Source organism: Martes martes (assembly GCF_963455335.1).
Source record: "Martes martes genome assembly, chromosome: 2".
Classification (NCBI taxonomy): domain Eukaryota; kingdom Metazoa; phylum Chordata; class Mammalia; order Carnivora; family Mustelidae; genus Martes; species Martes martes.
This window is the reverse complement of record NC_137889.1, coordinates 1,347,810-1,375,197: the sequence shown is the minus strand read 5'-3', so window position 1 is coordinate 1,375,197 and position 27,388 is coordinate 1,347,810. Positions and strand designations below refer to the sequence as shown.

At 49.4% G+C, this 27,388-nt stretch overlaps 1 protein-coding gene across 1 annotated transcript in view; it reads right to left on the bottom strand.

Annotated features, from left to right (window-relative positions):
• The window catches only part of DLGAP2 (DLG associated protein 2), a gene marked incomplete at its 3' end in the record, with an annotated part of 768,810 nt that overhangs the window by 368,424 nt on the left and 372,998 nt on the right, over nucleotides 1–27,388 (bottom strand). The window lies entirely within an intron of this gene.

Genomic DNA, 27,388 nt, shown 5'->3' with positions numbered 1-27,388 from the left:
CGACCAAGTGGGATTTATTCCAGGGCTGCAAGTCTGGTTCAACATCTGCAAATCAATCCATGTGATACAATAATACATTAATAAAAGAAAGAACAAGAACCATATGATACTCTCAATAAATGCTGAAAAAGCATTTGAAAAAGTACAGCATCCTTTCTTGCTCAAAACTCTTCAAAGTATAGGGATAGAGGATACATACCTCAATATTATCAAAGCCATCTACGAAAAACCCACAACGAACATTATTCTCAATGGAGAAAAACTGACAGCTTTTCCGCTAAGGTCAGGAACATGACAGGGATGTCCACCATCACCACTGCTATTCTACATAGTACTAGAAGTCCTAGCCTTGGCATTCAGACAACAAAAAGAAATTAAAGGCATCCAAATCGGTAAAGAAGAAGTCTAACTCTCACTTTTTGCAGATGACATGATACTTTATGTAGAAAACATGAACAATCCACTCAAAACTGCTAGAACTTGTACAGGAATTCAGTAAGGTGTCAGGATATAAAATCAATGCACATAAATCAGTTGCATTTCTATACACCAACAATAAGAGAGAAGAAAGAGAAATTAAGGAGTTGATTCCATCTACAGTTGCACCCAAAACCATAAGATACCTAGGAATAAACCTAACCAAAGAGGCAAAGGATCTGTACTCAGAAAACTATAAAGTACTCATGAAAGAAACTGAGGAAGACACAAAGAAATTGAAAAATATTCCATCCTCACGGACTGGATGAACAAATATTGTGAAAATGTTTATGCTACCTAAAGCAATCTACACATTTAATGCAATCCCTATTAAAATACCATCAATTATCTTCAAAGAAATGGAACAAATAATCCTAAAATATATATGGAACCAGAACAGACCCTGAGTAGCTAGAGGAATGTTGAAAAAGAAAGCCAAAGTTGGTGGGAACACAATTCCAGACTTCAAGCTCTATTACAAAGCTGTCATCATCAAGACAGTATGGTACTTGCACAAAAACAGACACATAGACCATTGGAACGGAATTGAGAGCCCATAAATAGACTTTCAACTCTATGGTCAACTAATCTTTGACAAAGATGGAAAGAATGTCCAATGGAAAAAAGTCTCTTCAACAAATGGTGTTGGGAACACAGGATAGCCACATGCAGAAGAATAAAACTGTATCATCTCCTTACACCTTACTCCTTAGACTCAAAATGGATGAAAGACCTCAATGTGAGGATTCCATCAAAATCCTTGAGGAGAACACAGGCAGCAACCTCTTCGACCTCAGCCACAGCAACTTCTTCCGAGAAACATCACCAAAGGCAAGGGAAGCAAGGGCAAAAATGAACTATTGGGACTTCATCAAGATCAAAAGCTTTTGCACAGCAAAGGAAACAGTCAACAAAACCAAAAGACAACTGACAGAATGGGAGAAGATATTTGCAAACGACTTATCAGATAAAGGGCTAGTATCCAAAATCTATAAAGAACTTATCAAACTCAACACCCAAAGAACAAATAATCCAATTAAGAAATGGGCAGAAGACATGAACAGACATTTCTGCAAAGAAGACATCCAGATGGCCAACAGACACATGAAAAGGTGCTCCACATCACTCGGCATCAGGGAAATACAAATCAAAACCATAATGAGATCCCACCTGACACCAGTCAGAATGGCTAAAATTAACAAGTCACAAAATGACAGATGCTGGCGAGGATGCGGGGAAAGGGGAACCCTCCTACACTGTTGGTGGGAATGCAAGCTGGTGCAACCACTCTGGAAAACAGAATGAAGGTTTCTCAAAAAGTTGAAAGTAGAGCTACCCTACGACCCAGCAATGGCACTACTGGGTATTTACCCTAAAGATACAAATGTAGTGATCCAAAGGGGCATGTGCACCAAAATGTTTATAGCAGCAATGTCCACAAGAGCCAAACTATGGAAAGAGCTTAGATGTCCATCGACAGATGAATGGATAAATAAGATGTGGGGTGTATATATATACATATATATATGTGAATACTATGCAGCCATCAAAAGAAATGAAATCTTGCCATTTGCGATGATGTGGGTAGAACTAGAGCGCATTACGCTGAGCGAATAAAGTCAATCAGAGAAAGACAACTATCATATGATCTCCCTGATATGAAGAATTTGAGAGGCAAAGTGGAGGGTTTGGGAGGCAGGGAAGGAAAAAATGAAACAAGATGGGATCAGGAGGGCGACAAACCATAAAAGACTCTTAATCTCACAAAACAAACTGAGGGTTGCTGGGTGGGGGGTAGGGGAGTAGGGAGAGGGTGGTTGGTTGATGGACACTGGGGTGGGTATGTGCTATGGTGACTGCTGTGAAGTGTGTAAGCCTGACCATTCACAGACCTGTACCCTTGGGGCTAATAATACATTATATGTTAATTAAAAAAAAAAAGAATCCCATCATATGGGTCGACGCTGAGGAGAGAAGCCTGTCCAGTATAGGATGAGCTCTGCCTGAGGGAGGGAAATGGGTTCCAGAAGCAAGTGCAGCCCCAAAGGAGCCGGGGGCACCTGCAGGGGCCGCAAGGGTAAGCAGACTCTGCGGGACCAGAGGGAGTCATGCGGGTCAGTTACAGCCTTCTCGGGAAAGGTGTCACATAAATGGGGAAGAAACTATGCACATTCTGTCTCTAACCATTTTCAAAGTATTTCACTAAGCAGAAGACTGTTGGGTGCCAACCTTTCTCATCTTTTAATGTGCACACCAAAAATACAGAACAGCAGCAAAATGGCAGAAAAATTCATTTGGGCTTCTTCAATACTTGAGGAACACGAGAGCAGAAATCACATGAGACACGAAATGGTCAGGCAGCAAGCCGACCGCACATGGGCTCCCCTCTCAGGGACGGATGGCCACAGCATCGTTCCCTCAATGAGATAACTGCACGTAAACAGAATTCCAAATGAGCTTGTTTCATATAAAATGTGAACGTGTGAAGGCAAACCCAGAAATCAGTAGCTTTCGTAAAGCGGCGGGTCAGAGGGGACCAGACGCAAAGGGCTCGGACGGATGTCTGGAACCCACGGCCGGCTGGTCATGGTCATCTACTCAGGATGCTTCACAGCACATACAACTTCATGATCATTGCTAATGTGTGATGCTCAAATATCAGAGGGTGCCTCCTGCCCTCCTTCCCCTCTCCCTTGAGTACTGAGGCTCTCCCACGTTCCTCGCGGCATTGGCGTGAGAGGGACACAGTTGCGACCAGAGCAGGAAAACATCTCTGGGGGACATCTGACCGTCCACAACTGTGGGAGCAGCAGGTGCACAGCACAGACAGGAAACCTGCCAGCTGCCCCGCACCGTGTCCCCTGTGAACTCACCTCTCAGCCCTCCCCTTTCCAGGCGTCAAATCCCTAAATGTCATATTGGACTCTGGAATGTTTCTGGGAAGCTGATTCCCCTTCAGAGTAAGCTTGACTTAAGAAAGTTAAATAACTGATGGGAATGTCTGAAGAAAGACAGGGTCTCGACATTATTCACTCCAGTGTATGCTCTCTGGCAGGCAGAGGTGTGCTGGGACTGGGGGTTCGCCATGAAGTAAATGGCTCATCTGTGAATAACCAATGGGTCACTCTATTCTCTGCCATTTTTGTGTGTGAAACTCAAAGATGCTCACGCCTCCAGTCTTACTAACTCCCACGACCACTCCGGGTAAATAACCAGCATCCTTAGGTCTTTCGTTCAGTCAGGACAAGAGGAGCCTGCAGAAAGGAAGTCGCTGGCCGGTTGCGCAGGCAAGTTCATGGCCAGGACCACAACCGACTTCCATTTGTTTGGAGGAAGCTGCTCTTCAAAGACATCCGTGGCGCCCACGAATTCTGAACGTGAGGTCCTCTTGGCATTTCTGCCCTTGCCATCAACAACACACACATAAGCCGCTCTCCCCGTTACTTCAGCCACTGTCCAGGGGACAGTGGGAACGAAGCTTGTGTTAAGCCTGATTTCTGGGTTCCAAGGACCTTTCCCAGCTCAGTGCCAAAACCATGGTCCTTTCTCCTGAACACCAGCGCCCCAGGGTCCTGCTCGTGGCCTGCATGGATCTCCCCTTCCCTGAGCCCAGGCTGGAGCCCCAGGCCCGCCGACGCTGTGATGTGCAGCCAGAGCAGAGCCCCAGTGTTCCTGCAGGGACGCCTCCCCCAGTCCAGGCCACCCCCTGCACACTCAGCCGCTCTCTCCTACCACAGCGCCCCGCCCCCAGCATCTGCAAGGTCACTGCTGCCCAGCACACCACGGCCTCCTGATGGGCGTTCCTGTGGGCCGCCAGGGGTCCCTGGAGCGCACACATGTCTGTGCTCCCTGCAGTCAGGGGTGGAGGTCCTCACCCCCACACTTAGCTCACGGAGCATGACGTCTGTGTGATGCCTCTGTGTGTAGCCTGGGTACGAATTCCCTTCCCGCTGAGGGCTGAAAAAGGTTCTGCCGCATGGAGGGGCCACTCTGTATTTATCCGTTTGCCCATCTGTGGACGCCTGAGACACCTCCGCTTTCTGGCTACGGTGAGTCGTGCTGCTATGAACACAGTGTGCAAGTACCAGAAACCTCGCTTCCATTCCTGGAGGGCAAGTCCTCTAAAGTGTAGGGGCTGAGCCATTTGCGCTAGGGACTGAATGTTTGTGTCCACCCCCCAAAATTCACAGGCTGAAATGGAGCCCCCAAAGTGACAGCGTTAGGAGGTGGGACCTTTGGAAAGAGACACAATGGTGGAGCCTCCAGGATGGGCTCAGTGCCCTCATCCAACGGACCCCAAAGATCTGCCCTCCCTCTTTGTACCATGTGAGGACAACCCAGGAGAGGTCCTCGCCAGGAACGGACTGCACTGACCCCTGCTTTCAGACTCCCAGGCTCCACCCCTGTGAAGAAACCCAAGTTTCTGGTTTAGAAACTCCTCCCCCGGTTACAGAGTCCAAACCAACCGAGACCATCCTTCCTGCTGCCACTAAGGTGAGCCACCAAAGACACATGTATGGTTCTAACCCCAGTGACTTCTGTTGCCGGATGATGCCACGCTGACCCCCCATTGCTCAAGCCCACCAATTACATCTGCAGCAGGGAAGACAGAGGGACCGGGGCTGGGCTTTCCTCTGTTTTACTTTGTACAGATTCCAGTGTTTACAGGGTGTTTCAGCCTCACAGCCGAATGAGTGGAAGGTGCAGGGATGTCCCCTAAGCCCCGACCTCCCCGTCTCCAGGGCGGCAGCACCCGCAGCAGATGGCACACGTGTCACCACCGACGAGCCATGCACACTCCTCATCGCCTGCAGGTTCCCTTGTGGTGCCGTACTCTCTGCGGGTTCAGACAAATGTTCAGAGTCTCACACCCACCAGTACAGTGAGTTGTATCTACCGTCACAGGGTCACACAGGGTACCCTGCCCCACAGATCTTCAGATGCACTGTTTTCACTCAGCGTGGATGGGATGTTTGGGTCCCTCATATCTCATCGTGACTCACAGAGTTGACTGAGGCTAACATGGAGGGGTAGGTTTTGATTATTTCCCTTCCCTCCTACATCCGACTCATCATTAGTCCTCTCACACTGCAAGTCTAGGATTTATCACGAACCCACTCCCTGCCTCCATCCATACTGCCAGTGCCATGTCCCTGAGTGACCTGGTGCTGACCACACAGCAGGGAGCCTCCTGGCTGCTCCCAGGTCCAGCACAGAGTTCAAGGCGCCTGCAGTGCACGTCCGCCCACGCTGCACCCTCTGGGACTCTCTGGCCAGTTCCCCTCCCTCTTAGGAGAGCAGCTGAACTTCTCCCAATGTCTGCGAGGCTCTGCCCCTGCTCCTCTGATGCTGGCACTGGCTACGTGGCTCTGTCCTCAACGCACTGAGGGAGAGGGCTTGCATCTGCTGTAACCTCTCCAGAATGTTCTTCTTCAGACCTCCGCACAGGGCTGCCTCCCCTGCCATGAGAAATACACCCTAGACCCGTCTGCTGTCCTTCTCTACCCTGGCCCTGGCTCACGTCCAGCCTCGAACTCTGTACTGATGCCCTAGGCGGGGCCACGTGCCGTGTCTCAGATGGGACACAGCACCTGCGAGGCCCAGGCTAGAAGATGCACCAGACAAGGGCGTGAGCTGAAACAGGAGAGCGGGGACACTTGAACAAACAGGGAGATGGACCAGCTGCCCAGTGTGATGAGAAACAGAGCCCAGGGGCAGGCAGCCCCCACTCAGGGACCACTCGTCCGCCAGCATCTGAGAGCCTCGGAACACAACTGTGCTGACCTCTTCAGCTCCTCTGCTGGGCACTTGCCTCTGACTAACATCTGGTGCTCGCCCCTCCCCGGAGGACCAGTCCCGGCTGCCAGTTCCCACCAGCGCTGCAGGCAGAACCAGTCACTGCGTCTTCCTTTGGGCCACAGGGTTCCTTCCCAGTCAGTCAGTGATGGAGGGGCTGTTCTTCTCTCTTGACTGGAGGTGTTCAGAGGCCAAGGCTGGGTCTCCCCAGAACCTGTGCCCAGATAGGTTTCAGCATCAGAACGATCTTTGAAAATAAAGACTCCACTCCCTCCTCCCCAAGATTTACATTAATTCTTGTCAATCCAACATCATAACGTTGACATTCCTTATGTGTTCTGTGTCATACCAACTAGATTCACATGACTGTGTAGTCACTCGCCGGGGTACTGCTTCCATACGGATCTAAGTATAAATGTGCAGACACATGTATGTATGGGTACCGTATTATATATAAAGATATAACATATTCAAACACAAATACATAAAAACATATATCATCATATGCACACTTCTGTTTAAGTGCCTCACTCCTACAAATGAGCACACAGAGACTCGCACGCAGAAGTGCGTGAGCGTAGGCAGCGTGTGTCCTCCCACTGTGGAATGGCCCACTCACAGGTGCTCATGTTCCGAAGACTACGTGTTCAGTCATGTTCCGTGTAGACTTCTGATCATCGCAATAAATACTAGCCGCAGAGGACTTGACCTAATTTATTGTCGTCAAACTCATGTGAATCTGCATGAAATAACAAAACCACTACACAGTCTGCAGTCCCAGACTCGGGCGGACGGTGGGCAGGGGCCTGACCACCACCCCACAGGTAATGGCAGGTCCAAGCCACTTCCCCTTCCACAAGCCATAAATATTTCCACTGGGACCTTTTGTATCAAATATCTTTTCCCTGGCATCCGTGTGTCCTTGGTTTATTCAAAAAGTGTCAGCAAAATATCACTTATTTTGAAGCCTAAAGCTTTCTTTGTTCACGGCAAGGTAATCATTTATCATAGCAGGATCCGCAGGCGTGGATAAGCAAGGCGTTATTTAGTACCATGGACAGAGGCTGTTATTTATCTGTCCTGTCTGGGATCATTACTCACATTGCTGTACAGAAAGAGCTCCACTGTAAAATTTAAAACAATATTCACTAGGTGGTGGCTGTCATACTTGAATTTTACTTGAATTGGTATTTTCTATTTTTTGGCCCATCATAGCCTATTTCTTCTCCATTTCTGTCACTTGTAGACAGTGGATGAAGTGGAAAGGCAGTTAAGCCTACCTAACAAAGTGTACGGTCTTTACAAATGTTTTTGAATTTATCTTGAATTTATTTTTCAAAGAGAATAAGTTCTTGTGATAGTTCAGACTATATGAAATATTACCTTGAGTTGGGGCCAAACATAGCTATAATGGAAGCCTTGTCTTCAAGTCTGAAAGGGATTTAAAATACGGACACCTAAAATCATATTAATGTTGCAACCCTGTGTAGGAGAGCACCAGTGACCCCCAAATTCAGAGGGGCAGCTCAGCTGAAAAAGGCTGAGTTGAAATGTTGCTAACAGGTTCATTGAGATCTTAGCAGCCAGGGACAAGTCCTATCAGTAGAAAATCACAGAGAGAAGGAAGAGGGGTGAAAACCTGGAAAGCAATAATAATGTAGCTAAAAGCATCATCAGCCCACCTTCTTATGGTCCTGAACAGCACCAGGATGGGTGGGAACCCATGAACAGATTTCCAGATTGGACTAAAAGTATCTAGAACTCTTTCAGCTTTAGGATAATTTCTCTCATTAATTTATTTTGTTTGGGTCAATCATGTACAACCTGAACATTAAAGCAACCAAATTTAATAGGTGATTACAAAGTGTTCAGAAGACACCTATGGGGACCCGATTCATAGCACACTTAATGTATTTGAAGACCCGAATGTGTTCATCTGAGTTGAAAGGTAGCCACCTGTCATATGCAAATAACAGGAACAAAATTCAACACAAAATTTAAATATGGAAGTTAAAAGAACCATTACTCCCTTGCTCTAATTCTGTCAGTCGGTCCATTTCCTACATGACACAGCCTTTGCTTATCAGCAAGAAACAGAAAGTACCTCTCTCTCTCTGCTAGGCTACACCTGACGCACACCGGACCACTCCATGCTCTCCCAGCAAGCCAGGCTCTTCTGCAGCGCTGGGTGATCGCACATTCTACGTATTGTTCATGAGTGTGTCTTTCTGCCCTTCTTTGCCTGGCAAATGACTCCTCCTCCTTTTCGCCTAGCAATTTTTTAAAAGAACAGCTCTGTTCATATATCACTTATATACCACTGACTTCACCCATTTACAGAGCACAATTCAATGGTTTTCAGCATATTCATGGAGTTGTGCAGTCACTACCACAATCCATTTTAGGACATTTCCATCCTGTACCCTTTGCCCGTCAACTTCCAGTTCCTCCTCTTCCCAGATGAGGAAACCACTCATCTAACTGCTGTCTACCCTTGCTCACTCTGCACGATTCATGTGAATAGAGTCCTACGGGGTTTTAATATGTGACTGGCTTCATTTAGCAAAATGTTTGCAAGGTTCATTCTGCTAGAGAATGTGTCAGTGCTTCTTCCTCGTGATTGTTGGGTAAAGGCCCACGCTATGGATATATCATCATCTATTGACCCATTTCTTGGTTGTTGGATAGTTGGGTTGTTTGCACTTTCTGACCATTATGAATATACCCCTATGAATACTCATGTACAAGTGTCTGAGTGGATCTAGGTTTCATTTCTCTTGGATATACACCAAGGAATAAATTTCTAGTCATATGGTAATTCTATGTTTAACATTTTGAGGAAACACCAAACTGTTTCCCCAAGTGGCTATACCATTTTATATTCCCAACAAACAGGAAGATGTGAGGGTTCCATTTTCTCCATAGTCTTGCCAACACTTATTACTGTCTCTTTGATTATAGCCATCTCAGTGGGTGTGAAGTGGTATCCCCCAGTGACTTTGATTTGTGTTTCTCTGATGTGTAATGGCATTGCACACATTTCCACGTACTTATTGGTCTATTTGTATATTCGCAGAAATATCTATGTAAAGTCCTTTGCTCATTCTTTTATTGACTTACTTGTCTATTATTGATTTTTAAGAATTCTCTGTACTGTTTAGATACATCCTTTATTATGTGTATGATTAGTTTTACCTATTCAATGGGTTTTCATTCTCACTTTCCTGATGGTGACCTCTGAAACACAAACACTTTCAATTTTAATAAAACTCTATTCGTATTTTTTCACCTTTGTGGCTTTTGGTGGCCCACCGAGGAAACTGTTACTTATTCTAAAAATCCAAAGATTTGTATTCATTTGCTTTTGTAATTTCGGCTCTTACATTTAAGTCTTTGATGGATTTTATTTTAAGTTTTACATATGGTGTGAGATAGGGGCTCAACTTCATTCTTTTGCATGAGAATATTTAGCACCATTCATTGAAACCCTATTCATTGCTTACGATTTATTTTAAATGTCAGTCGTTTCAGAAGTCACCTGTAATTGCCCGGGATGACTTAAATGGCACCTCTGTGTGTTTCCAGAGCATCTCTTTCCAAGTAACACCTGAGTCGCGTTAGAACGATTTGTCTTTCTCCCTCAGGAGGTTACACATGCTATCTGCACAGCTGTCGGTGCGTATCTTCAGTCCACATCGTGCAACACTGAGTGAAAATGGTCCTTGATGCATTTACACAATGACTATTTAAGCACCTGTGTCGTGTGTCCAACACTGGCTGGGAACTGCAGTAACAAAGCTAACTTGTCCAGAGGAGAGATACCCATGTGGATGTGTGAATATACCCTGGACCGGGGACACCTGGGTGGCTCATTTGGTTAAGTGTCCAACTCTTGATTTTGGCTCAGGCCATGATCTCAGCCTCCTGGGATGGAGTGAGGCTCCCTGCTCAGTGGAGAGTCAGCTTTTCTCCCTCTCCTTCTGCCCCTCCCACTCATGCTCTTTCTTTCTCTAAAATAAATAAATCTTAAAAATAAATAAATTAATAAATAAATCCACCTTGTACCTGCATCACGTCCTCTGAAACAAGAAAGAACCAACAGCATATAGAAAACTGCCAACGTCTGGCCACACCTGAGGCAGGGCTTGGAACAGGAGGGTCACCCAGGGTCAGATTCTAAGATTTTTAATCCGCTTGTGTAACGTGCTTAATAAAGGAAAAGGTGCCCGGGTGCGGGGCTGCATCCTGAAGGACAATGAAGCTATTTTGGGCATTTAAACAAGGCGGTTATGTAAATAAATTTGGATTTCAGAGTGATTTCTCTGTAGCCGGTAGATGAGCATCTGGAAGAAAGACCAGAGACGTAAGACGGTGATTGCTTAGGACTCAAGAGCATGGTGCCGGCCTTGGGCTGGAAGGCCCCTTCCTTGCAGGCAGACTGTGAAACACGGGGAAATAATGCCTGGACAGTTTTCTGGTTTTCTGTTTTTGAAATCTCACTTGGGAAAAGAGCGGGCCATGCAGCGAAAATCCAAGGAGCTAGGCAGCCACCCAACCTCTCAAACTAATGCGTCGAAAGTAGGAAGTAACGGATCTCACAGCTTTTCGTGAGAAGGACAGGAACAGGCAACGGGAGTGCAGAGCTCTGAACGCGATCGCTGGCAGAGAACACTGGGCTGCAGGTAAGAACCGGGAAGACCAGGGCCACTCGGGCCAGCTCCTCCTCCCGCCAACACCGCACGAGCACGCGAGCCTCCTCGCTGGCAGACAGGCTCCCACGGACGTGCCTGGGCGCCGCTGGGTCCTCCTCCCGAGGGGTGGCCCTGCTCAGCCACCAGCCCCCCACCTCTCTGACTCCTTGTGCTCCTCCTCTCTTTCTCAAAACCATGTGGCCAGCCAGCATCAGGACTGGGATTGGTAGCCCAGTCTGCTTTTCTCGGAGCAGGGGCTCCCTGTCGCCCACACCACATGACTCAGGGGAGACTCCTGAGCATTAGAGCATTAGAAACGGCCACAGTTCTCCAGCATGTGGGTTCACAGGGACGCGTGCACAGAGAGACACACAGCAGCTTTAGTAAAATACACAGACGCCAAGACCTGACAGAATCCCATTTCCTCTACACGCGAGCTCTGCTGGGGTACAGGCTCCTGCCTGGAGAGACCCAGCAAAGAGTCTGGAGGTCTGGAGGGAGGCTCTGGAGGCTCCCACCGGCCCCCCACTTGCTGGTCCCCTCCCATGTTCATTTAGCACGAAGGCTGGGAGCACTTGCTGGGATGCCAGACCCACACTAAGTCACTGAGCACCAGGAGTGTCCTTCCACGGAGAGAGGAACATGCACGGAAATAAAATATAATGAAGCAAAGTGGAAAATGGGAGGAACACTGGGGTTTGCTTTTGGGTGGCGGGGTCAGGAACGTGTTTGCAGAGAGCAGACATTGAACCAGCCCAGGAGGTTCTCATTCCTTCATTCACTGCAAGCTTCTCCCTCCCAGGACTTGCTCCCGGAGAGGGAGGGAGTCACAGGAATCGACGTAGTGTGCCGCCTGTGGCCAGTGCTCCCAAGGAGAGGGGCACAAAATGACAGGACAGGACCTACCTCCCCAGGTGGGGAAGTTTCTTTGAGGAAATGACCTTGAGCAACATTCAAGAGGAAGCAGGATGGGGGAGGCATTCCAGAGAGAGGAATATCCTATGGCCCACAAGCGACACGGCCATGCCGGCCTGCCCCCATGTGGACAGGAGACAGACAGGTGACCCGGGCAGCTGAGGTACTGGTCAGCCAGCTGGTGACCTCCTAGACGCTCCCTCTCCTGCCCCAGTGCCTCCTCCAGCCTGGGAGGGCAGTGTAGACCTCGAGGCCTGCCTCCTGCCCCACTGCGGCCTCCCCAGTACCCTTTCTCCTCCGCCCACCTCACACCTCACACAACTGAGCCAGCCCCTTCTCCTCAGTCCCTCGGTGCCCAGAACTCAGCCAGCAAATTGGATAAACTAATTAGTGCTTCCACGTTAATTAATTTCTGTTGTTTATATAAGCTGTGAGACTTCTGTTCTTGTGTCAGTCCCTTTAGGTAAGTTTATCTACAAACAAATTAAGTCCCGTTACACCATATTACAGCGGAATGCCAATCATCAGAGCGAGCCTTAGACGCACGTCTTCCCCGTGGAGCCCTCAGAGATAATCTCACATCGTAAGGAAACGCTTAAAACAGAGGTAATGCTCATAATTGATGTAAATCGTCATATGAAAACTTCAAGAAGATTTATTAGAAAAGTCACTTGAAGAGTGTGACAGCTGTATTTTTCTCCGTATTTCTATGTCGTGAAAATTAAATCACCAGATGCAAGACTGGAGGTGTCGCTGAGCTAGAAAACAAAGTAAGGACAATCTGAAGGTTTCCAGAACCTATCACTTCTTTTAAAAACACTTACCTATTTTTGCCGACTTAAATCTAAATCACACTCATGCTCTGAGAAATTACAATGATGCAGTTAGTACAAGTCACTTCCACTGGTTAAAATGAAGGCCAGGAGAGTTTGGGAGGTGACTGTTTCCCCCCAGGACAGCTGGCATTGAGGACCCCGACACCCCACGCTGGGCTTGCTGGCGTGGTCCCCGAGGCAGGCGTCTGTGTGCCAAACCGCAGGGACTCCAAGGAAGACATAAATAACGCTTCAAGGCAGGAGGGAACCCTCCGCCCAGTATTACACTAGCAAAGCCTTAAAAACCGTGTGCACCACGCTTGGGATCGACATTGTGCACTAACTCGGCTAAGACAGACGCAAGCCTCAGCCACACCATCTCCCAAGATTAATTCCCACCATCTCACACTTTACGTCGAAGATAAGAAACAAAACCAAATTCTTGAGCAGTCCCACAGTCAAATTCAGATCACTGAATAGAATTTCAAGCCTTGTTTTCAAACCAGTCCCTGACATGGGATTGGAGAACTGAAATAACGTCTTAGAGGTTGAACTGTGGTCCCCCAAATTCATATGTGGAAGTCCTAACTGCCCCCTCCCGTACCCCTTTGGTGACATTCTTTGGAAATAGGGTCACTGCAGATGGGATCAGAAGCCACTTGACGAGGTCATCCGAGTGTCCCTACTCCAGTGGGACTGGCGCCCTCATACAGAGGGGCACGTGCACACAGAGGTGCACACGGGGGAGTGCTAGCTGAGGACAGGGCTCTGCCTGAGCCACGGGGCCACCATGGCAAGGCAGGCCTGCCACAGACCCTCCTCTCTGCCTCGGCAGGAGCCCGCACTGCTGACCCCTGGATGAGACTCCCTGGGTCAAAACGTGGGGCCCCAGGCATTTGCTGTGTGAGCCCCAGGTTGTGGTGGTTCATCGCAGCAGCCCCAGGAAACCGATATGGTCCCTGATAGCAATGACCACATAGTACCTTCCCCCTTGGAAGGAAGCTGGGAGCCTTTCCTAAAATCAGGCTTTCTTACGGTTTTAGTCTAGAGAGCAAGGAGGCACTTCCCGCTGACGGTTTGTCTTTGAAAACACGTTCACTTGGGAGTGTCACCAGCACCATCACGAGCCAGCAGCTGAAGCGTAACCCCAGGTCCTCCCAGGGTGGTGAGGCTCACCCTCGCAGACCCCTCCTGCGACAGCCATGATTTCTCTCCTCTGTCCACACCTGCAGGATGCCGTCCTGCCTAGAACACAGACGTGCGGCTTTGACTGTGACCCCGTGGGCCCCACGCCTCCAGTATCCAGCATGTTTGGTCAAGGAGGGAGTGAGACCCCTGAGGGTACCTTCCATTCTGCATGTCTGTGTTTCCTTTGGTCGCTTAGAACGACAACTGACAGGTACTCAGCAGACTCGCTGCCCAAGACCATCCATCAACACCCATCAGCAGAACGAAGAGTAGACGGCAGGGCCTTCCAGCGTGGGGCTCAGGGCTTTTGAGGCTGAGTCTCGCCTCGACCCCTTCCCAACATCAGTGGCTCTTCAGCGCACCCCGAAGGCTTCGTGGCCCAGTCACCACCACCCCGCCCTGTTGTACACTCTGCGCTCGGCCACAGTGGCCACCGCCAGGATGCTGACAGGTGGGACAGCTGATGAGACAGTCACAGCACCTGCCCTCTTGGGATGGCAGCTTACCCTGCTTTTAAATCAAGGGCCCCGTGGAGCAGAGGCAAGACCAGATCTGCCTTCAAAATGATGACCGCGTGGCCCAGGGTCTGGCACACAGCCAACGCAAGTCAGCGGGATACATACAAGGCAGCACATCACTACACAGCAGCATGGCTCCTCAGAGCCCAGAGGGACAGAGCTCGAGTGCGCAGCCCTCGACCGGTGGGCAAAGCGAGTATATCCATAAGGTGGGACAGTGTTCAGCCGTAGAAGGAATGACGTCCTGATGTCTGCTACTACACGGATGGACCGTGGTGGGTGAAGCGAGCACAGGAGTCCAGCAGGACGCGTGATTCACTTTATAGGAGACGTCCAGAGCACACCCGTCGGTGGGGGCAGGAAGCACACCGGTGTCTGTCCAGCGCTAGGAGGGGGGGTGATGGTTCATGGGCACGTGATTGCTTTTGTGTGGGACAAAAATGTCCTAAGATTAAATCGTGCTGGTGGTGGTTTACAACCCTATAAATACACTAAAAAGCATTAAATTGTATGCTTTAAAGGGTAAACTACATGGTTTGCTGATTATATCTCAATAAGGTCATTCAAAAAAATTGGTGGAAAAAAAGGATGAACAAATGAGCGAGTGGCCTCAGGCAAGTTACCGAGCACACTGCCTAAATCCTTCCTCCAAGAGCAGTCAGCCCTACAGCAGTGCTGAGAGCAGAAATGAGTCCATGACGGCACTTGTCGATGGAGCAGGCCATGGACGCGAGCACCGACAACCTCCGGTAAAGGCCTAGAAGATGCCTTCACTTTGCAGTCCCCGCCTCATTCCGCCTCCTGCTGGCCTGCTGCCAACCCAGCCCATCAGATGCTGTTCAAGGGACAAGACCGGTGGGTGCAAGGTCAGGTGACCCGGAGAAGACCTTGTGTTCCTCTTTACCACCTGCAGGTCAGCAGGGTGGTTACCACGACGGTGGGGCTGGAGAAAAGCCCAGAAAGGGAGACCCCGAGAGAAAGGGGCAGTGGAGTGTCCCCAGCTGGCTGAGAGCATCAGGCTCCAGAGGCGTGGCTCCCCGGGGTCCACAAGGAGAAGGACATCCCAGCTCAAAGTCCAAACACCAAGCTCCAGCCCGGAACAGTCGTTCCCCAACGCTCGCTCCTTGCGCCAGCAGACCAGATCCCACAGCTGACAGCCCCTGGAAGACGGTGAAGCGCAATGCCACGTGCAGCTGACCGCAGGGGTCGGCCACGCCCAGTCATAAATGTGACTCGGCTAAGTCACAAATGCCCAAAGTGCACATCTCAGACTCTTCCTCAAACTGAAGGAAAAGGAGTTCATCAATATTCAGATTCACGGATTATGTAATACTTTCAAGTTCCTACAGCAGCTCTTCTTTTTTAAGATTTTATTTATTTGACAGAGAGATCACAAGTAGGCAGAGCAGCAGGCAGAGAGAGAGGGGGAAGCAGGCTCCCCGCCGAGCAGAGAGCCCGATGTGGGGCTCGATCCCAGAACCCCGGGATCATGACCTGAGCCGAGGGCAGAGGCTCCACCCCCAGAGCCCCCCAGGCGCCTGCAGCTCTTTTGTATATAACAAAACGCAGAGTAGGAACAGAGTGAGGGTCGGGATAGAAGACCGGACTCCATGTTCCCCCGTAGCCACCCCAAGAGCTTCAGCACTTTGACCAAGTCGGAACTACACACTGGCTCTCAGAGCCCTTGTCTTCCAAATAACGGTGGTGGTGACTACGTGTGACAGAATCCGCCGTGGGGGGTGGGGGGTGGGGCAGAGCCCTACTGAGACAGAGTCCCACACCGTACCATTTACCCACATAAAGTGCGCCATTCGGTGGTTCTGAGTATACTCACAGATCTGTGCAACCACAGCCGCTAACAATTTTAGAACATTTTCATCACATCCCAAAGAAATGCCACACGTGTCCGCCTGTGTCAACCCCAGGCAACCACTGACCTACTTTCTGAGAAGCTTCTCCTCTTCTGGACACTTTCTGGAATGGAATCCTGTAAGACGCGGTTCCTGTGCCCGGCTTCTTCCACTGTTTTCAAGGTTCTCCCATGTCGTAGTGAGTGTCAGGATCCCACTCCTTGCTGTTGCGGGGAAACAGCCCACAGGAGGACACACCACCATCCACTGGTCCACTCGTCAGCTGACAGCCATCTGGGTTGTCACTACATTTCGGCTATTGTTCATAACATTTGCTTTGAACATTTGTGGGTGAGTTTTGTGTGGGCATATGTTTCATTTATCTGGGGTGCAGACGTACAAGTAGGCCCATGGGCCATAGCCCAGCTCTGTGTTTACTCCTCTGAGGAACTGCCAGACTGTTTTCCTCGCTGGCTGCACCATCACCTGGTCCCCTCAGCAGTGCCTGAGGGCCTGACTTCTCCACACCCTCGCCCACACCCCATATCATTGGCCCCTTCATTATGGACATCCTAGGGGGCGTGAGGAGCATCTCAGGCCGTTCTGCATTTTCCTGATGATCTGCAAAGGCATTGGGCACCTTTTCATGTGCTTCTCAGCTACTGCTTATCTCCTTTCCCTTTTTAAAAAAACTGGTTTATTTGTACTTTTAAAAATTGACTTGGAGGAGGTCTTTACGTATTCTAGATACAAAATCCTTATCATATACATAATGGCAAATATTTCCTCCCACTCTGTGGGTTTTCTTTGCACTTTCTCGATGGCGCTTTTTGAAGCACAAGCTTTTTAAAATTTTTTGATGAATTCTAATTTGTCTAGTTTTCCTGTGTTTTTGGCACTAACATCAAAGAAAGCACTGCTTACTCCAGGGTTATGATCTGCCTCTGCTTTATTTGAATGGTTTTAGTGATTATATTTAAAGCTTTGATTCATTCTGAGTCATGAGTTTTTGTCTATGGTATGAAGAAGAGACCCAAAGTAAGTATTTTCACGTGAATACCCAGTTGTCCCAGCACCATCTGTTGAAAACGCCAACTTTTCTCCACTGAGTTGTCTTGGTGCCCGTGTTGAAAAGCAACTGATCATAATTGTGAGGGTTTACTTCTGGGCAGTCAGTTCTATCCCGGTGATTTAGGTCAGTCCTTCTGCCGGAACTATACCATCTTGATCACTGTAGCTTTGCAGTAAGTTTTGAAATCAGAAAGTGTGACCTTACCAATTCTTTTTGGCCATTTTGGCTGTTCCGAGTCCCTTGAATTTTCAGATGAGTTTTAGGATCAGCAGGTCAATTTCTGGGGGAAGAGAATCAGCTGGGGTCTTCATAGGGGTTTCTAAAACCTAGTAGACCAACTGGGAAGTACTGTCAGTTGGCAGTAAGAAGTCTATCGATCTGGTCCATGAACGTAGGATGCCTTTCCATTAATTTCATCTTTTTAAATTTCCTTCCACAATATTTTATAGTTGTCACAGTATAAGTTCTGTACTACTTCTGTTACATTTTGCTCACTGTTGGATTGTTCATGGGATGTCTACATAAATGCAATTTATTTTTGTATATTGATTTGTTTCCCGTAACCCTGATGAACTCAGTCATTATTTCTAATTTTTTTTAGTGGATTATTAATGCAATCCCTCTCCTTTTTATAGGTCTATTCAGATTTTCTATTTCTTATGGAGTCACTTTTGAGAGTGTGTGTCTAAGATTTCATCTATTTCTTATAAGTGATACATTTATTGGCTTACAATTGTTTATAGTACCCTCTTAAAATTTTTTTCAAATTTTTTTAAAATTCAGGTGAAATTCACATAACATAAAGTTAACCAGAACCACTCAGTGGCATTTAGCCCTTCACAATGCTATGTAACCTCTGTTTGGTCCCAAACATTTTTATCACGTTTATCAGAGTATCTTCCCACATTCTGGATGCTACCTTATAATTCTTTTTCTTTCTGGAGGATGGTTGTAATGCCTCTTTATTCACTTGGATTTTAGCAGTTTGAGTTGTCTCTCATATTTTCTTCACCAGTTAACTAAAACCTTAACAATTTTGTTGACTTTTTCTTTCCAAGAATAAAGCTGGGGGGGCTCAGTGGGTTAAGTGGCTGTCTTCAGCACCAGGTCATGGTCTCAGGGTCCTGGGATTGAGCCCTGCATCGGGCTCCCTGCTCAGTGGGGAGCCTGCTTCTCTCTCTCTCCCTCTGCTGCTACCGCTGCTTATGCACTTGCTCACTCTTTCCCTGTCAAATAAATAAAATCTTTAAAAACAAAAAAAGAATAAAGTTTTGGTTTCATTGAATTTCTCTGTTGCTTTTCTGTTCTGTACTCCATTAGGGTAGTCAGGAGGGTGAAGTGAAACCTTGGGTGTAAAGGGGCCCTTAGAAATGAACTTGTGTATAAGCATTTCTCAATTCAGGAACATTTTACTGGGTACTTTGTATCTTCCAAGCAGGCTCATTCTCAGGTGCTCAGGACTTGGCAGCAAGGATTCACTCCAGACTGTGGTCCTCACAAATGCACTTACTCAACTATATTTTTCACTTGGAAGGACTCTGCCTTGTTCCCGTGGACATGCTTTCCTCCTGGGCCGTAGGAAATGCTCCACGGATGCCAGATAAATGCCGAAGGAGAAGTAAGATAAGCTGTTGGAGAGTAGAGATCCTAATTCTAAGCATTCTTATAATTTAAATTCTTCCTACCATGATCCCTCAAACGTGTGCCTGAAAACTACCATTTTGATGAATTGATTAACTTGAATCTTTCTTTATATCAATTAATATTAAGGAGACACATAAAACAAGAAATCAAAGCTGAAAATATCCTGAGGGGCGCCTGGGTGGCTCAGATGGTGTAGCGTCTGCCTTTGGTTCAGGTCATGATCCCTGGGATTGAGCCCACATCAACCAGGCTCCCAGCTCTGCAGGGAGCCTGCTTCTCCTTCTCCCTCTGCCCCTCTCCTGCTTGTACTCTCTCTCTCTAATGAATAAATAAAATCTGAAAAAAAAAAAAAAAAGACAAGAAAATACCCTGAGTGTTCTTCACAACAAGGACCCTGAGGCTTCTTCCCCATCTCAGGGCTGCTTGCTGGAGATGAGCTATGCATGGTGCTCCGGGAGTATCTGCCTATTGTCTCAATGACTCCATTCCGGGAGGTCCAGGAGGAAACGGTTGAACTCACTTGGGGGGGGTTAAACCATCACTGCAAACCCTCCATAACGACGGTAGGGGGTAATTTAACCATCGGGGCTCCCCATGCCAAATGATGTCCATTCTTTTGATAAATCTTTTTTTTTTAAGATTTTATTTATTTATTTGACAAACAGAAATCAAAAGTAGGCAGAGAGGCAGACAGAGAGAGAGGAGGAAGCAGGCTCCCCGCTGAGCAGAGAGCCCGATGCGGGGCTCGATACCAGGACCCTGGGCTCATGACCTGAGCCGAAGGCTCCACCCACTGAGCCACCCAGGTGCCCTGATAAATCTTCTTTTGGGAACCAGACCAGATAAGTCAGCGCTGCTGATTTTGTGGGTATCTCTGGTGTTGGAGCCACCCGTGGTTTTTAATAAATCACATCTTAAAATGCTATCAGCCTGTCAAGAAGACAGTTAATAAATACATTAATTTAGCTTGGATTTCTCTCCTGCTCACAAAAAGGAAGAGGAAGCAAGGATCAGCAATTCTAGTCATACTATTTTTTTTTAAACAGCCCTTATTACGCAATGATTTTTTTCTTTAATATTTTAAACTTTCATTAGTCGTCTGGTAGAGGAAAGAGAAATGTCATCCACGCACTAATTGGTTCAAACTCATCCTTTTTCGTCCTGCCCTGTAGCCCTGCTTTAAAAATGCAGAGCTATCGTCTTGTTATGTCTCGCTGTAGTGACAAACAGTGCCTTTGGTTGGAAAAAAATGTCTCCTCATTACCTTGATTTTCATTACTTTCCATCAACCAAGACAGAACAGAATTTATCCCCTAATTATGTTACTACTGTTTACATCACACTGTTTACTTTATATCCGATTCAGGGAAAATATGAGCTTTTTGGTGGGGAAGAGAGAATGATATACGTATGATGACGAGGGAGAAGGTGATAGTCGGTAATGTGGAATTATACAGTGCAGCTTAAGGAGAGAATTGACTCAGAAAATCTATCAGTGGTGCCACAAAAATTAGGACAGAAGCCTAACTCCCTCAAAGAGTGATGGAACTCTCCAGAATGCCAACACTTCCAACTGGCAGTAAAACACGGCCGCTTATAATCATCACTCATCCTTGGCAGCAACTGAGATTTTCTTCATGCTCTACTTGAAAACTCAAGTGTGATAACACGAGGCACGCTTTCCGGTGCCCCACAGATGTGCGTAGCCTCTGCGAAGCACTCTCGCATGCTCCTTAAAACCAGAGAAGCAGCTCCCTTCCCACATGAGAAGGAAAGGAGCAGCACCACGGACAGGTAACAGGCTCCTCCCCAGGCGTGGTCCTCAGGGCGCGCATTCCTACATAGGTCAACCCACCCGCACGCAAGCATCCATCTTCCACAGTCCCACTCAGGGACCGCGGGCCATCAAGAGCACCATCAGTAAGCAAACCGCGGGCATTCGAACTTAATTCCTAACTGGGTGGCGTGACTCTGTCCTTCTTTCTCAAACTGGGATGGTCCATCCATGACATCCTTCCATTCTGTCCCTCTGCAGCACGTTCTTCATTAACGTCCCAAAGCTCTTCTGGTGACGTGATCATCTGTTTCCCACAAGGGTGGAGGTCATCTTTCCCTGCCGCGTTGGCCTGTTTCCATTTTGAGATCGCAGTGGGCAGCAGAGCAGAAGAGCAGAGACCGAGCTCTTGGAACCCTCTTGCATTCTTATCCACGAGTTGTAGTGCCTTTGGTCTGAGGAGGAACGCGCATTCCCCAGTTAAGTTCAGAAATGGCCACGTACATGGAAGTACCGACAGCAGCAGATGGTGCTTAATTCATTAGAGAATATTATGTATAATTCAAGGCTAATTAGAAAGTCGTGATAATAGCAAGAATGGCAAATATTTACAGACTCGTTTTCTCTGGAAAGATGCCTAGAGAGCCCACAGTGCACGTGGTAAGGAGACCCTGTCCATGGGGTTGAGTGGAGACTCGCCGTCCTGGCTCACGTGGGGCTCAGGCGCGCACAGCAAGGACGAAACCGGACACCCGCCAGGAACCGAGAGCTAAGGAGTAAGCCACGGAGAGTGAAGAGGGCCGGACTCCTGGGTTATGTCCGTCCCTCCTCCCTGCACCCTCCGCCTCCGCTTCTCTGGGGAGCAGAGACGAGAGCCCCTAGCACAGACGCCGGGGCGACCGGTCTGACTCAGGACACGAGCACATCAGTCGTACGCCGTGCACAGTCCTGGTTTACAGGCTGCCTTGGGTGTGACTCGGAGTAGCGCTGTCCTCTCGGGAGCATCCTGGCTTGGGCGACAGGAGGGTACCGTCACCCCACCCAGAGGCCGGCTTACGTCAGGCACTCGATATTGCCACGGCTTTCTTTCAGGTTGGCCAGGAAAGGTCTTGGGAAATTTAAAATAAAAAGGAGCCTCTGGGTGACATGGGGGCCAGGGGTGGTGGTGAGAAGGGCCTGCAGGGGCAGGGGCAGGGAGTCTGGGAGAAAGCCCGGCAGGAGGAACGAGTCCTCGGGAACCGCGGCCGCAGCTCGGCACACGGCGGCGTGTGGCTCGTGAGGGCAGCAGTGGGAAGGGGCCGCGGCAGGGTCTCCGCTCTCACCTGAGGAGCAGACTCAAGTCTCCAACGGAGGCTCAGCAGAGGGAAGGCCGGGCTCCCCCTGTGGAACAAGAGTGGGCGGCAGCAGCACAGACACAGCCTGGGGACAAGGGGTCAGCTCGGTGCTTCCTCTCCTGGAGGCAAGAATCACCAAGGCGGACGCAGGAGGCGGCGGGGGGCGGCGGGGGGCGGCGGGGGGCTCAGACCACCCCGAGCCACGGAGATGATTCGCTCTGCCGTCCCAAAGAACCTCATAAATGCTGATGGCCACAGCCACATTTATAGTTCTGTTCTCCCAGGAGGGACAACATCGTTCCTGTACCATTTAGAGTGTACAGCACAGAGAAATTAACTCACGAAGCTGGCTCAGCTCTGCTATCAGAAACCTGAGAAACACATCACAAAAAACTTAGGGAACAATCTCACCGATGGATACAAACAGAAAATTCCAAGTAGAATAAAGACAGTAGAAATTTAATGATATAGAATATTAACAATGCCACTAACACAATGGAGATACACTCTGGGGGAGTCAGGAAGCAACATTAGGAAAATGACTAAGGTGATTATTTTCATAAGCTAGTAGCTGGATATGGCCGACATCTTCGCAATTTATAGAATCAAAGGATATTTGGCGAAGTCTTACTTGCAAAACTGATCGAAATTTTTATGGAAAACAAACAGACGTGGATCTCCTTAACTTAGTTTCAACATCTATTATAAAGCAATGAAGGTTTAAGCCTGACGTTGACAACGCAGATATGAACCCGAGTAATACATCAGTGAACATTACATCAGCTACACTTGTATCAGTCAGAGAACAAAAAGGGCACCATATCATTACTCAGATGAGATGATTTTCTTTCTAGAAAAACCAAGATCTCAGATAAATGAACAGTTTATTAAGGTGCTCAATACTCACTATTTGGTGGTTTCCCAAATTCTCATCATAAAACAAAGAAGAGAATTTAAGGGACGATGTCTCTAGCTTAGAGCAACAATGATACATAATACATGGGGGTAAACCTCCAGTGGTCTCCTATGAAAAGATGAGCAAATTAAGAGGCATGAGGCGTTGGGGAGGAAAGAGTGCCTGCTATCCACGGGGTCATTCTGTGATGAACTAAGAACTTTAAGCAAAATGCCAGCTACAGGAGAAAGGCAGCTCTTGACAAAATGACACACACAAGTAAAGATGTCAAAAAATATCTTAAAACAAAAAAACAAATACGATCAGGTGTGATGGTCCTTGCTGGCCCTGGGGCTCTATAGCGCAGCTCCCGGTGACTCCTCCAGGCAGCCTTCTGTGATGCCCACCTCTGCCTGTTGCCCCAGGCTGCCTTCTTTGTCTAAACTACACGTGGAGGCACCCGGGGCACAGAGACTCCACCCAGGTCGTCTCTTCATGGCCAGGACAAGCGAACCAGACAAGAACCCATCTTTGTCAGATGCGTGAATGAGGTTAAAAATGTGAAGGATGGTATTACTTGACATAATCGGAAGGACACGTGTTAATGCTCCCTGAGTCCCAAGCACAGAGAAAGGGTCTTTCCTATGCTGCCCGTGGGGACACAGAGACACTCCCTAACGTCCCGCTGGAGCTGACAGCCACTGCAGGCTCAGCCCCTGCTTTTCCTGAGGCGGTGATGGACCCAGACGTGAAATGACTCCTAGATCCTAAAAGACTGTCACTAAGGAATGTCGAGCACACGTCATTTTGCTGCTTGTCACTGCTTTCTTTTTTCTGCAAAGTCTCTCAGTCATCACACTCACACGTCTCAACTCTTATTTATGCAGAAAATAACCGTGTACCACACCGCTGTCTGCTTTAGGGCTGTGAGCAGGTGCAGGCTCTGGAACGCAAAGCCCTGGCTTCTCGGGGAGCAGAGCAGGGGAGTCCGAGCGACCCAGGGAACTGGGTCCGGGACCGCCGAGCGATGGCTTCTGCAACGGAGGAACACTGACGAGCTCACAGGACAAAAGCGTAAGCAGCACGTCGCCTGACTTGTCTGCGCATTCTGAAAATGGCAATTTGGATAGCAGAGTCATCGACAGCATGGTTACAGAAATTTTCATGAATTTTGGATTTGAGGTAAACCCTAACAGCTTTAGGTTATAAAGTAAAATCCTCTTGTGGTTATACAAAGATCCTTTACGCTGTCATTTCTTCTCTTTCAGGTCTAATTGAAGGCACCATTTTTTCGATTCATGCATTTTATGGAAAAACAAAAGAGTTCACTGCATGGTGTTTATCGGCACTGGAAAACTCCCTTCTCGTGGCCACTGACTAGGTGACTCACGTTTTAGATTGTTGCCCCCGCCGGCAGCCGTCGATGACCTGAGGACAGGCCACTGGCAGGGAGAACAGCCGCACTCGGCAGCAGGTGCACAGGGACGCCGGAACAGAAACTCTTCTGAATACGGCTGGAAACCCTCAGACTGCAGCCACCCTCCCTTGCTCCCTGTAGGGCCCAGGGCGGACGGAGGACAGAGCCTTGGAGGTCCTCACTCGGGAATGCCCCAGGACAGACCGTGAGCGCTGCTGTATTCCAGGGGTATATGTGCCCTCCAGCACTGGGAGGGGAGCTGACTGCTGCGTTGAAGGGCAACGCCGAGAGCGACACTGCCATCCAAGCAGTGGCGGATTCGGGTGGAACTGTGTCCCGCATGGCAAAGCCACCGGTGCGGGGGAGTTAGGCACACAGGGGCGGGTCCAGGCTGGCACGGTCAGAACCTGAGGCTGGGCCCCCTGGTGACACTGGGGAGCTCCTGGTCAGTGGGTTCCTGGCAGCGCTCCTCTGCCCACAAGCGACTCCACTCGCTGCATAACACTGCAGGACGGGTCGCTGAGAGGGGAGACTAGCCACAGAGGAAATGGGACTCGATGCCACACCTCCACGCCCAGAAGGTTCTCTGTGGGTGCGCTGCACCGACGCCACCACTCCAAGCTCACAGCCGAAGGATGCCTGCACCTCGGCAGTGCTGTGTGCCCTCGGCTCACCGCGGAACACCCCTGCACCGCTTCACGATCTACTTTCTTGCTTCCACTAGGCTGTAGGCGGCTTCGGGTGTGTTAAATACCAAGCCAATCAGGCCCCGGGCTGGAATGCACGTGTTCCATCCCCAGTGAACACCCCTCCCAACCTCCCCGGTAAACTCACAGGCACTCTCCAGACTCCACCTGCAACCATCCTGCGTCCTCTGAATGCTGCCCCTCAGCCCCAGGGCAGGACTAGACCCCTGTCACGCTGTCCCTGCAGGACCAGGCACAAACTGCCTCCGGACCCACAGGGCCAGCCAGGGATCTAGAGACCGCTGGGTGGACCCCCAGCCGCCCACAGGCTGTCAGACCTAAACATGACAGCAGGACCCAGAGCACGCATGTCTCAGAGCAAAGACCCTGGGCAGGACCCTGCAGCAGGAAGGGGGACACTGGGCAGACGGACTGGTTAGGACCCCTGAATGCGCACGGGGCTATGAGAGGTTGGGTCTCGCTCAGGAGTGTTTCCAAGCACCTGCATGAAGAATACATCTACTTCTACAGAGAGTCCTAGTGTCTCACGGAAATATGAAAACTCACAGTGGACACAGAAGACGGACAGACTGCGCAGTTAATGCGAAATAAGCACAATTCGTGGACCAATATTTTTCAACTTGTTCTGCAACTTGAAAAGCACCTCCCATTGATTGCATGAAATCCAGGCAACCCAGGGCGTGCGCCTGCTCTGCTGCCCGGCACAGCCTGTGCGCACACGCAGACGGGGATGCGAACAGCCTCCCCACCCCCAGGCCCATCGGGTCGAGAAGGGGTGAGCAGGACGGGCTCCTAACAGCATCCCACAGATGGCACATGCCCTGACTCCCTCCCTCTATTCCATTTCTCAACCTCCTGGGAGTGACCATTGGTCTGGAGAGAAGGGGACCCCTTCTTTTTCCTGTTTTTTCCCCAAAAGGATGGAGTGCCGGCTTCGGTCTCTGGGAGTCTGCCTGACGCCAGAGCCTCCGGGGGAGGGAGAGCAGCCCCGAGGCGGAAGCACTGCCTTCACATTCCTGAGCAGGTGCCTGTGCCTCGCGGGAAGTCAAGCACAGACCCAGGCCCCGGACGAGGGCTGGCGCCCTGCCCGTGGAGCCTCACAGGGTCTTGCTTGGTGGTAAAGCAGCCAGCCACAGGGAGGGAGCACCTCGTACAACCCCGTCTGCACTGGGCACACCCCGCACACAGGATATCGGCCGCCTCCAGTTACTCTCTGGACGTGATGTCTTAGCTAGACATTGAAGGATGAGGGGCAATTAGCTACCCAGAGAATGCAAGAGGTTTTCCAGGCATGAGAAACAAATATGGCCAAAGCACAGACGTGTGAAAATAATCTGGTGCATGTTGGCAACGATGGGCTGTTGCAAAACGGAGCAGGGAAGATAAATCTAGAGAAATGTCATGGGAGATGTTTCATATTGTCCTCGACGCCGAGTCTCCAGCCTAGATACTTCAGACCGCTCTCTCTGGTCGGCTTGAGGGAGGCAGGATGTCATCCTCTTTTAGGAAGTGACCTATGGTGCCCCCCGGGTCTCCTCAAGGCTTGAAGCAGGTTGGGCGCGTGATGCACAGGGACACCGTGGGTGGAGGCGGTGCTCCGGCCGGCCCCGCACTCTGCAGCTGGAGAGCAGCTCTCTCCTGCCGCAGAGTCAGGCGGACGGCCCCCATCGCGCCACGCTGCTGCAGACGTCTCCGGGGAGCTGGGGAGCTCAGCGCTCGGGGCAGCGCCTCAGGAAAGGGCCCGAAATCAGCAGCCCAGGATCTGTGGAAACGGTGGTGAGGGCGCAGAATTCTGGCTCCTTAGAATACACACACCTGATTTTAACTCGGTTTCCATGTGAACCTGACAGTTCTCCCTGCAACGAGGCTTCCAAAGATTTTCATCCTTCCCTTGAATAAAGTCAATGTGGGCTTAAGTCTACCCCCTCTCCCCACTGAAGAGTAACTAGAAAACCTCCCTTAACATTGAATACTTTGTTCTTCTTTCTCTCCACATCCAGCATAATATTCTCATCCTGTCCTGCTTCTGTTCTTTACCCGCGGCCTGTGTGTGCGCTGCAGCTCTTGGCGACTCTCCCGTGGAGCTCCCCGACCTTCCCACTTTTCATCAATGCGCGCCACTGTTCGCCTCGCCCCCTGGGCCTGCGTCATCTACAAACTCAATCAGCACATGTCCAAACCCTTGTGCAGACCCCATGTCCTACTGGATCTAATTCTGGGCCCGAGGGAACCCAAGAGACACCACCCTCCCAGCATGCAACTGTACTTCAAGAAACAAAGACATCAAATTACATT